This window comes from Bubalus bubalis, chromosome 12 (assembly GCF_019923935.1).
Source record: "Bubalus bubalis isolate 160015118507 breed Murrah chromosome 12, NDDB_SH_1, whole genome shotgun sequence".
In the NCBI taxonomy this organism is placed as follows: Eukaryota; Metazoa; Chordata; class Mammalia; order Artiodactyla; family Bovidae; genus Bubalus; species Bubalus bubalis.
In genome coordinates this window covers 6944081-6955002 of record NC_059168.1, presented here as the reverse complement: position 1 = coordinate 6955002, position 10922 = coordinate 6944081, and positions in this window count along the sequence as shown.

Below are 10922 nucleotides of genomic sequence, written 5' to 3'. Positions count from 1 at the left end.
GACCGCAAATCTGACTTTGCCTCTCACGCTCCTTCCCTCCACCCTTTCCGTCTCCTTTCTTCCCCCAACACTGATTCACAGAGCTGAGTGAACAGAGGGAATAGGCTACCTCCAGCTCCATGCCTATGGGCGGGGGCGGGGGCGGGGGGGGGGGGGGGGGTTGATTCTGGAAAGAGTGCTGGATCAAGTGACCTAGGTGTGGCCTCGGCACCTGAAACCTTTTATCTTCCTTGTCTGAAAATCTGTGCCAAAGGGAATCCAAGCAGGATCTTTTCTCTTGTCTCGATTTTCAGCTGAGCCTGAGACGGAGGGGAGAATGCGCTTAGTTCGCCCTAACCTAAACGCAGACAGTTACAGCCACGGGACCACGGAGAGGCGGGGGTGCTGCAGAGGACGTGGCCTTGTTGCTGGCCAAACACTTGGCCTTCTCTGCCCGCCGAAGCCAGATGAAAAGTACGGAGACAGAGTTTGCAGGAAATAGAAAGGTGGCTTTCTCAGCCAGCGGAGAGGGGAACACGGTAGGCTTGTGCTGCAAGATCTGGGCCCCTCCCGTGAGGAGTCTAGGGGCGTACACGAGGGCTCGCACTCAGGTGTTGGTGATGAGGACCAAAGGTGGTAGGATCTTGATTTTTTCCTCTTGCATTGTTTCAAAGACAGTCATAGGCTGGAGTCAGTAACCCAATAATTGAGTCTGGCAGTTCGGTGCCTCTGGGGCCTGCTTTCTGATATGTAAGTACAAGGGGAAGGCTGTTGTCAAGGTAAACACCAGATACAGGATGTATCAGACATAGAGTCCAAGGATAATAGGTGTGAAGTGCAGCTCCTGCAGAGTTGAGGGGCAGAAAGGCAAACTCGGTTACAGACATGGAGAGTTAGGAGCAGTTAAAGTAAAAATAAAAAAAACAAAAACAAAAAAATCTAGGAATGGTCAGGCCTGTTCAATGTTCTCTTTATCTTCTTTGTTCTTGGGGAAGGGAAAGAAAAAAAAAAAACAACTCATTCTTTAAAAAAATTTTCTTTTTCCTTTTCACTGCAACAGCCTGACCGCTTTCCTCCCCACTCCCCACCCCAAGGAGCAACCACCCGGTCTGAAGAGACTCCATGGGCCATCTCTGCTAAGAGTGTTTATTTCATGGAAACAGCCTAGTCCTTCTCCGCTCTCCTGGTGGGTGAAGCCCAAGAGAATCGTCCCTGAGTGAACGGTCAGACCCGACTGAGCAACAGGAGCATGAGATGTTTATTGCTTTGTGTCAAACCAAGGTTACAGTTCTTCACAGAAACCCTTTGAAATTGAATTTTTAAAAATGCCAGGGCTCCCCCTGCAGGACACTTGGAGCAACTACAGACGCCTCGAGGGCGGCCTGCCCCAGCCCCAGGTTTGAGGCATGGGGATATTCCTGCGGCGTGTCTGTCTGCTGTCCTGTGCTCAGGCACTTCAGTCGTGTCTGACACTTCAGTCGTGTGACCCCATGGATGTAGCCGGCCAGGCTTCTCTGTCCTTGGGGATTCTCCAGGCAAGAATACTGGAGTGGGTTGCCATGCCCTCCTCCAGGGGATCTTCCCCATCCAGGAATCGAACTGGGGTCTCCTGCACGGCAGGCAGATTCTTTTCCAGCTGAGCTACCAGGAAAGCCCTTGTCTGTCTGCAGGGGGCTTTAAAGTCAGTTCTGGTCCTTGGGGGCAGACAGGTAGCTACCTCCCAAGGGAGGTTCACGGACAGGCTGCGCCACAGCGGCCTGCCGACCGTGACTGGGGGCGGGGCAGGGGGCTGGGGGTTGCCCTGGGATGGGGGCAGCAGCCCTGAGACAAGTCATTCTCTTCCAGATTCTCTGTCATCAGCAAAGCGGAACCTTCCCCCGATCCGGGGCCACCACCACCCTCCATCCGAGTCAGAGTGTGGATGCTTCTTTTCACCCTGCATGAGATGGACAGAGCCTGCCTCTCGTTCATTCAGCCATTTGTGGGGATTTTCCCAGCTGACTGATGTTATTCGAAACGGAAAAGATGGAAACTTCAGAAGCGAATGGTTTTCAAACACGGAGGCCAGGAGTACATGTCCTGCTATTTTCCACCCACCCCAGTAAAGGATTTTGCACTGTTGATTTATTCCAACAAGCAGATTTTTAAAAATTAATTTTTATTGGAGACTTGCTTTACAGCATTGTATACATTTCTACCGTACAGCAAAATGAACCAATCATACATATACATATATGCCCTCCCGTCCGGACTTTCCCATTCAGGCCACCACGGAGCATTAAATAGAGTTCCCTGTACTGTACAGTATAGTCGTATTAGTCACCTATTGTATGTGCCAAGTCACTTCAGTCATGTCCGACTCTGTGTGACCCTATGGATTGTGGCTTGCCAGGCTCCTCTGTCCATGGGATTCTCCAGGCAAGAATACCACACCCTCTTCCAGGGGATCTTCCAGACCCAGGGATCGAACTCACATCTCCTGAGGCTTCTGCATTGGCAGGCGGACTCTTTTGGTTTTTGTTTTACCACTGAGCTGCCTGGGAAGCCCTATCTATTGTATACACAGTATCAATAGTGAATATGTGTCAATCCCAATCTCCCCATTCCTTCTATCCCTCTCTTTCCCACTTGGTGTTCATGAATTTGTTCCCTACATCTGTGTGTCTATTTCTGCTTTGCAAATAGGATCATCTGTACCATTTTTCTAGATTCCACATCTGTGTGTTAATATATGATATTTTTTTCTTTCTGACTTCCTTCATTCTGTATGACAGTCTCTAGGTCCAGCCACATTTCTACGAATGACCCAGTTTCCCTACAAGCTGATATTAATACCTACTCACAAGACCTATAGCCTCCCCAAGCGTCTCTTCTCAGGAATATCTGTGCCTGTCACCTGTGCTATGCGAAATTAACTCAGAGCGAGTGACATCAGAGCAGAGCAGGGACATCCTTCAATCACAAGCCTCCTCTTAATTTTAGGGGATCACACTCCTCACAGGGGAGCAGCTCTCCACAGCAGCCCATCTGACTCACCTTGGTCCTCTTCTCTTAAAACCAAAGACATCGGCCTCTTTCACCTGGGGTGGGGAGGGAAAGGAGCTGTTGTGTAAGTAACTCACTCTACCGGGGTGGGTAGCAGGCACACTAGATGCCTGGCTGCCTCTCTCCTTCATTTGTTTGGAGCCCTGTACTTCTCCTCATCTCTATACTATTGGTTGTCAAGGTTTTAGGATGCAGCTGGATGGGGCAGCAAGAGAGCCCAGACCTGCAGGAGTGGCCCCGCCACCAAGTCAAGGTACTGCTGGAGACCGCACCCCCCAGGGCCACCAGCATCAGCACGCACACAGGCTCACAGGTGCACGCACCAGGGAGACGGGCCTGGGGATTACACAGCTGCACCCCCGCCCCGAGAAGTGTGTAACCTGGCCCTTCAAGACCCCAAGTATCCCTCTCTATGCTGAATTATTTTGAGGCTAATCTCTGACATCCTAGTATGTCATCCATAAATGCTACATTACATCCCATCCAAAACACAAGGACTCTTTTGGAAACATAACAATGCTATTTTTTTTTAAATTTAAATTTATTTATTTTAATTGGAGGCTAATTACTTTACAATATTGTATTGGTTTTGCCATACATCAACATGAATCCACCATGGGTGTACACATGCTCCCCATCCTGAACCTCCCTCCTACCTCCCTCCCCATACCATCCCTCTGGGTCATCCCAGTGCACCAGCCCCAAGCATCCTGTATCCTGCATCAAACCTGGACTGGTGATTCATTTTTATATGATATTATACATGTAACAATGCTATTATTATCACATCAAGATGTTGAAGGGCAAAGCTACAGTATCATTAAACACTTAGTGATGCATTTCCCTGGGGCCATTTTTGCAACTGCTTACTCCTGGGTGACCTCTTATATCCTTAACTTCTTCATTTTTAATGTGGAGAAAATATAAGGTCACTGACAGTGGTAAATGAGAGATTATATGAAAGAGGTTAGTATAGGAGTCTGGCACATTGCAAGCGTCCTAAACTAGTAGCGATGGGTGACTTGCCATATTTTCCACTTTCTCTTCTACTAGGCATTTGTAGGCACTGGCCCTTATTTTATGAATTTCCTATTCATATCTTCTGGCCCTTTTTCTAGTGGGTATTAAGAATAGCAACCCTTATCTTTCTTATGCTTGCTCACATTTTTTTTAGTTTATTCTATGCTTTTCTATTTTACTTAACAATTATGTGGGAAAATATATCCTTCCTTTCCTTTGTTTGGATCCAATATAATATATATGTATATTTTTTCAGTGTTTTGTGTTTTTATGTTTTTTATTTGGCTCACATAAACTTTGAGAATAACTCACTAAATGAGCCCCATAATCTATTTTCACTAAACAAGCAAAAATATTGGGTTGGTCAAAAGCTCACTCATGTTTGTTCTGTAAGATGTTATGGGAAACGTCGAACAAACATCTTAGCCAACCCAATATAATCACTCACTGAATTCATGAGCTTATTTTTTATATATGTAAAATCAGGTTTTTCATAAGGTGGAACTACTCTGAACTCAGTTATATACAGTAGTCTTGGGTAATCTATATTCACAGTAATACTGATTAGCAGTTGTGTGTAGGACTTCCAGTCCTGTCCACATATTGCACTTAATATGTACCACTCCCTATCAAGAAAGTATTACCGTCACCAGGATTCTAGAGACGGTTCACTGGGCTAATGGAACAGAGAGACTAGCCACCTTGAACTCATGTTCTCTGCTTCCCAAGCCCTCTAACACCAGACCAAGCCTCCTTCCTCACTTGCAAAGTGGAAATCCTTAGGGTGCCACCTCGCAGAGCTGATGAGGAACCATTATGTACAAAGCATGTAGAAAAATGTCTGAAATGTTGTGAGTGAATGTCTGAAATGTTACTTATCGCTGTTATCATTAGTGTGGCAACAAAATTAATAACTGCAAAATAATAGCTATAGTAAAAATGACATTACAGTGAAAATAATATGAATTATTATTGGTGTTGTTTAGTCACTGAGTCATGTCCGACTCTCTTGTGACCCTATGGACTGTAGCCCACCATGCTCCTCTGTCCATGAGATTTCCCAGGCAAGAATACTGGAGTGGGTTGCCATGCCCTCTGCAGGGGATCTTTCTGACCCAGAGATGGAACCTGCACCTTATGCATTGGCAGATGGATTCTTTATCAGCTGAGCTACCAAGGAAGCCCATGAATTATTGTAACAATATAAGAATAATAAAAGCCAGTGTTCACTGGGGTCTCACTAGGCACCACGAAGTACTTTACTGGCTGGTTGTCCTGCAATATTCATACTTTTTTTATAGAGGAAGAAACTAAAACAGAGAATATGTGACTTGCTTTGAGGGACTAAGAAGTCACAGATTTAGCAAATGAACTCAATTAGTACGTGGTGGAGTGTGGCTGGAATCCAGGCAGTATGGTGGCGGGGCAATCTTTCAGGAACCACCACCTCAGACCCCTGCCTTGTGTGCATAAACGCACAGCCTCCTGTGGTCCCCATCATAACTCGTGGACAGATGGCTGCAGGCTTGGAAGCCCAAGGGTTAGAAACTCAGTGACAGGCTTAGAAAATGGCCCTCTCTCAACCTTTCCCACAGCCTAAGAAGGAGGAGACAAGATGGCCTTAAGGTGGAGACCCCGACAGGCTGCGTGGGCACCTGCGAGGGTAAGGATGCTGCGTTCTCAGTCCGGGATTCCACAGGCTCCCATGCAAGGGGCGCATTAACTCGAATTCGCCAGCAGAGGGCGCTGCAGCGCCGCGGGGAGATCTTTGATGGCTCCAAGATGGGGCGTTAACCTTTGTTTCCCCTGTCTCAAGAAAGGAAATGCTTTTCTCTTTCACAAGATCCTTCACCCACGGGGCTACTTTCTTTCCCTCTTGATGTCATCCTGTTACACAGGCAGGAAGTTCTGTTGGCTCAAGACTTGGCTGTAGGGAAGATTTCTGCTGCCCTGCGGGCACAGAACAACAAACAAAGCCCTTTGACCCAGAAGTTATGCAACCCAAGAGGAGCCAGACTCACCACTTGATACAGCCTGTTGATGGGGGTCGGAGAAGGCAATGGCACCCCACTCCAGTACTCTTGCCTGGAAAATCCCATGGACGGAGGAGCCTGGTGGGCTGCAGTCCATGGGGTCGCTAAGAGTTGGACACGACTGAGCGACTTCACTTTCACTTTTCACTTTCATGCATTGGAGAAAGAAATGGCAACCCACTCCAGTGTTCTTGCCTGGAGAATCCCAGGGACGGGGGAGCCTGGTGGGCTGCCGTCTATGGGGTCACCCAGAGTCGGACACGACTGAAGTGACGTCGTCGTCGTCGTCGTCGTTGATGGGGGTGAAAGGGGAGAGTGAAAAAGCTGGCTTAAAACTCAACATTCAAAAAATGAAGATCATGGCATCCAGTCCCATAACTTCATGGCAAATGGGGGGAAAAGGTGGAAACGGACAGATTTTACTTTTTTAGTCCCCAGAATCACTGCGGACAGTGGCTGAAAAGTGAAAATGTTAGCTGCACAGTCGTGTCTGACTCTTTGTGGCCCCATGAACTGTAGCCTTGCCAGGCTCCTCTGTCCATAGGCTTGCCCAGGCAAGAATACTGCAGTGGGTTGCCATGCCCTGACCCAGGGATCCAACTCGCACCTCCTGCATTGGCAGGCAAATTCTTTACTGTATGAGCCACCAGAAAAGCCTTGCGGATGGTAATTGCAGCCATGAAATTAAAAGTCACTTGCTCCTTGGAAGAAAAGCTATAATAAACCTTGACAACGTATTAGAAAGCAGAGATGTGACTTTGCCAACAAAGGTCCGTATAGTCAAAGCTATGGTGTTTCCAGTAGTCATGTATGGATGTGAGAGTTAGATCATAAAGAAGGCTGAGCACCGAAGAATTGATGCTTTAGAACTGTGATGCTGGAGAAGACTCTTGAGAGTACCTTGGACAGCAAGATCAAACCAGTCAATCCTAAAGGAAACCAACCCTGAATATTCATTGGAAGGACTGGTGCTGAAGCTGAAGCTTCAGTACTTTGGCCGCCTGATGCAAAGAGCTAACTCACTGGAAAAGACCCTGATGCTGGGAAAGATTGAGGGCAGGTAGAGAAGGGGATGACAGAGGATAAGATGGTTGGATGGTATCACCAACTCAATGGTCATGAGTTTGAGCAAGCTCTGGGAGATAGTGAAGGACAGGGAAGCCTGGTATGCTGCAGTCCATGAGGTCGCAAAGAGTCGGGCACAACTGAGTGACTGAACAACAACAACACAGTATTTCATTGTGGACAGAGGTGGGTCGGGGTACACAGTCTTCAGGCACAGGCTTTGAGTCCACCGGGACCACTGGCTCTCACCCCATCCAGCTCTCCTCTGTGGCAGAGCTCAGGTGGATCTAGGAATCCCACCCCTAGCCCCTCCTGCATCAGGAAACTGGAGGCAGGCAGGGAAGAGGAGACAGAGCAAACCACAGCACGAGCCGCCCCGTGAGACATTTTAGTGCCACCGTTTCAGCTGATGTGAGTGCAGCCCTGTCCCCCATAGCCCCTGCATTGCACACCTGCAGTCTGCACCTGCATTCAGAAAAGATGCGCTTTCTCCGCTTCCCAGGGGCTGGGAGGCGGGGGCTGGGCAGCCTCCTGATAAAGACAAGAAAACCACCTGAGGGCCAGGCCTCTGATGACGTCTCCCCGTGGATTCCATTCTCCTGCTCTCCTTCTCCTTCAGGAAAGTCGCTGAGGTCCTTGCAGATCAACATCTGCTGTGTTCCTAGGAACAGTCAGATCAGAGCATCAGAGGTGGGGTGTGGCAGTTGTTGTTAATAAGAGAGCCTCTGATCAAGACAGCTTAAAATGTAAACCCTCCCAAAGCAGTTGAGAAAGGTGGGAAAACCAAACAACCACTTGCCATATTAAAGCAGCTTGTTTATATCCTGCCAAAGTAGCAAAAAGCTATTTTTTGTGTTTTGTCAGACTGTTCCTGAAAGGCGTGGGGTGGGTCTGACTGCTCGATGCCCAAAAGTCAATAAACAGGCTAGGTTGGTGGAAAGGAAAGTTTGCTTTAATTCAGATGCCAGCAACTTGGGGGTAAGGGCAGACATCTGTCCAAAAGCCAACTCCCCCCACAGAACTTTTATAGGTTGGGGGAGGGGTGGGCTACATGCAGAACAGCAGAGTCAGCTTCAGATTGTCACTGGTGGCCTGACCAGTGTCGTCTTGATTGTTTTAGATACAGTTAATCTTCAGTCCGGGGTTTGTTTGTTCCCATTTGTCTGAGGCCAGTTCTTGGATTTGTGGCAGCTTATGTCCTCTGTACAATCTTTCCATCATGTAGTTAACTTCTCCCATCTGCTGTTTTAGTATCTATAAGACAGCTCACAGGATACAGCTGAGAATATTATCTACAGCCCTTGACAAGAAACTAAAGGCCCTTGACTGCGCTTAACGACTACATCATTATTATCCGGTCTCCTCTGACTGTTTCCCTTTGTTTCTGCTTTTCTCATTTCTCTGATTAAACTTACTCTTTGACTAAAGTTTTCCACGGACAGAGGGGAGGCAGAGGACCTGCTGGGAGAAGGACCATAAGGTCCTGCTCTGTTTCAAGAGTTTGAGTCAATGGTAGACCAGAACCAACAGATTATTTAGGGAAAAGCAGACATATTCCTGAAAAACCTACCTAAACAGATAGGCAAACGTGCAGGTTTTGGAATCTGTGTTTCCCTTTACAACTCACAGGCAGGAACTGTACTGGCTTTCTCGATTTTGTGGATTTGATTTAAAAAATAAGAAGAATGAAAGAGCCTCTGGGGAGAGGTGACTCACGAGGGTAAGAGCCAGGGCTCAAGGTCTGCTTCCACCTTCCTCTAGGAGGAAGGAGAGGAGCATGAGGTTTCAGTTTGACTGCAAAAAACACCAGTGTCCCTTAGGAGCTGCCTGGGCTTGGCAGGGGAAGAGGCACAGAGGCACAGAGTTTCCATCCTCCGCCACTCAAGGGCCCCAGGAGAATTCCGTTCAAGACGTGTGGCCTCCAGGGCTTCGTCCCAATGTCCTGTGAGGGCTCCCCAACCCCCATCATTTATTCCAGATGTTGTGGGCTCGTCTTCTGTAGAGAAGTCTCTAAGAAGGAAACCAGGGAGGAATTTTCCACTCTCTGAACTTTGCACACACATACACACACACACACACCCCCCTGGATAAATCAACCACAGGAGTGAGCGTGGAAAGAAAGTTTATAACTCTGAAGTGGGATGGGGCACTGTGGAAAGGTCAGCTGCCTGGGGCCAGCAGGAAGCCTCTGAGTCACTGTGGGGGCCAGGGGGATGGAGGGGTGCCAGGAGGCACTGAGGAACCGGGCCCGCCGCCCACTCCCTGTTGGTCAGACAGCTCCTCATCGGACCTCGGAGCGTGCCAGGCACTTTCACATGTGTATCTGCATCTCAGTCTTTTGGGGAAAGACCAGCCCTCTCTGGACCCTTTGTTTGACGTGACTCAGCCTTGAGGCTGCCCTTTCTCAGGGACAGATGCATGGTGTTCAAGGGGAGAAACCAAAGGAAGTGGGTTTTGTGGGCGACTCAGTCATTACAGGAATGAACCAGAAGCTAGAGGAGCGTAGCACCTGCATGTCACCTTGACTGACCTCTTCACCTCTCACTGCAAGGGAGCAGGACCCGTGGGGCCTTCCCCTGCATCCTCTGCTTGACCTCCTCGCTGAAGCACCTGGATGACAGTATTCGGTGCACATTTCCTGAGGTTTTTTGGTAGATCAAATAAAAAGCCTCCCTTTTCAGCAAATGAAAATGTTAACTACTTGACATTCATGAGCACACAGCCCCAGGCCTCTTGGAGCCTAAGGACTGATTATGTTTTGTTTTTAAATATTTATTTTTCTGCTCCAGGTTTTAAGTTGCAGTGGCACATGGAATCCAGTTCCCTGACCAGGGATTGAACCCTGGGCCCCCTGCCCTGGGACTGGTGATGCTTGTCCATATGACATCACCTGCTGCCTCTTCATCAGCCAATCAGAATCATGCTCGAGCTGATCACAGATCTGTGACCCTCCTCTCTCATCAGGCTTTTAAAAGGGTTTTGTTGAAACCCTCAGGGAGTTCAGGGCTTCCTGGGGCATGAGCCACCCATTCTCCTTGCATGGCCCTGAAATAAACCTTCCTCTGGCCCTGCCTCCGATGTTTCAGTTTGTTTGACCTCGCTGTGCACCAGGCACATGAACTTGTGTTAACATCACCCCTACCTCCAGGCCAGCTTCTGTCCCCTGAGGTTCGCCCAGGTGACATGGGACCTGCCCCCAAGGACATGGGACACAGCTCCTTTCACCTCACCAAGTCCAGCTGCTGAATTGAGTGAATGAAGCAGTGGTGGCCTTCAGCTCTCCTACATCCTGCCTTTTTGTCCATTTTCTTGACACTTAAACCTTCTGTTTTATGCACATTGAGCATGAGCCCTTGTCAGCTGAGTTGCTTCTCTGGTGGCTCAGTGTTAAAGAATCCATCTGCAATGCAGGGTTCAATCCCTGAGTCAGGGAGAACCCCTGGAGTAGGAAATGGGAACCTGCTTTATTCTTACCAGGGAAATCCCATGGACCGAGGAGCCTGGAGGCTACAGTCCATGGGATTGCAGAGTCGACACGACTGAGCGACTACATACACCCGCACGCATGCCTTGTCAGCTAACAAATGAACATTCTCAGCTCTTTACCGGCCAACCTACATTTCAGTGGCAAAGCCAGTCTAACTGAATTATTTGTCTTTTCACTTTATTGCTTTCCTACGATTTCATTAAAATTTGAGTGGAAATTAAAAATGAAGGTGCTGAAATAGAGAATGATTTGAGAATTCTTGGGTATTCACAATGGCAAATATTTCACTTGAG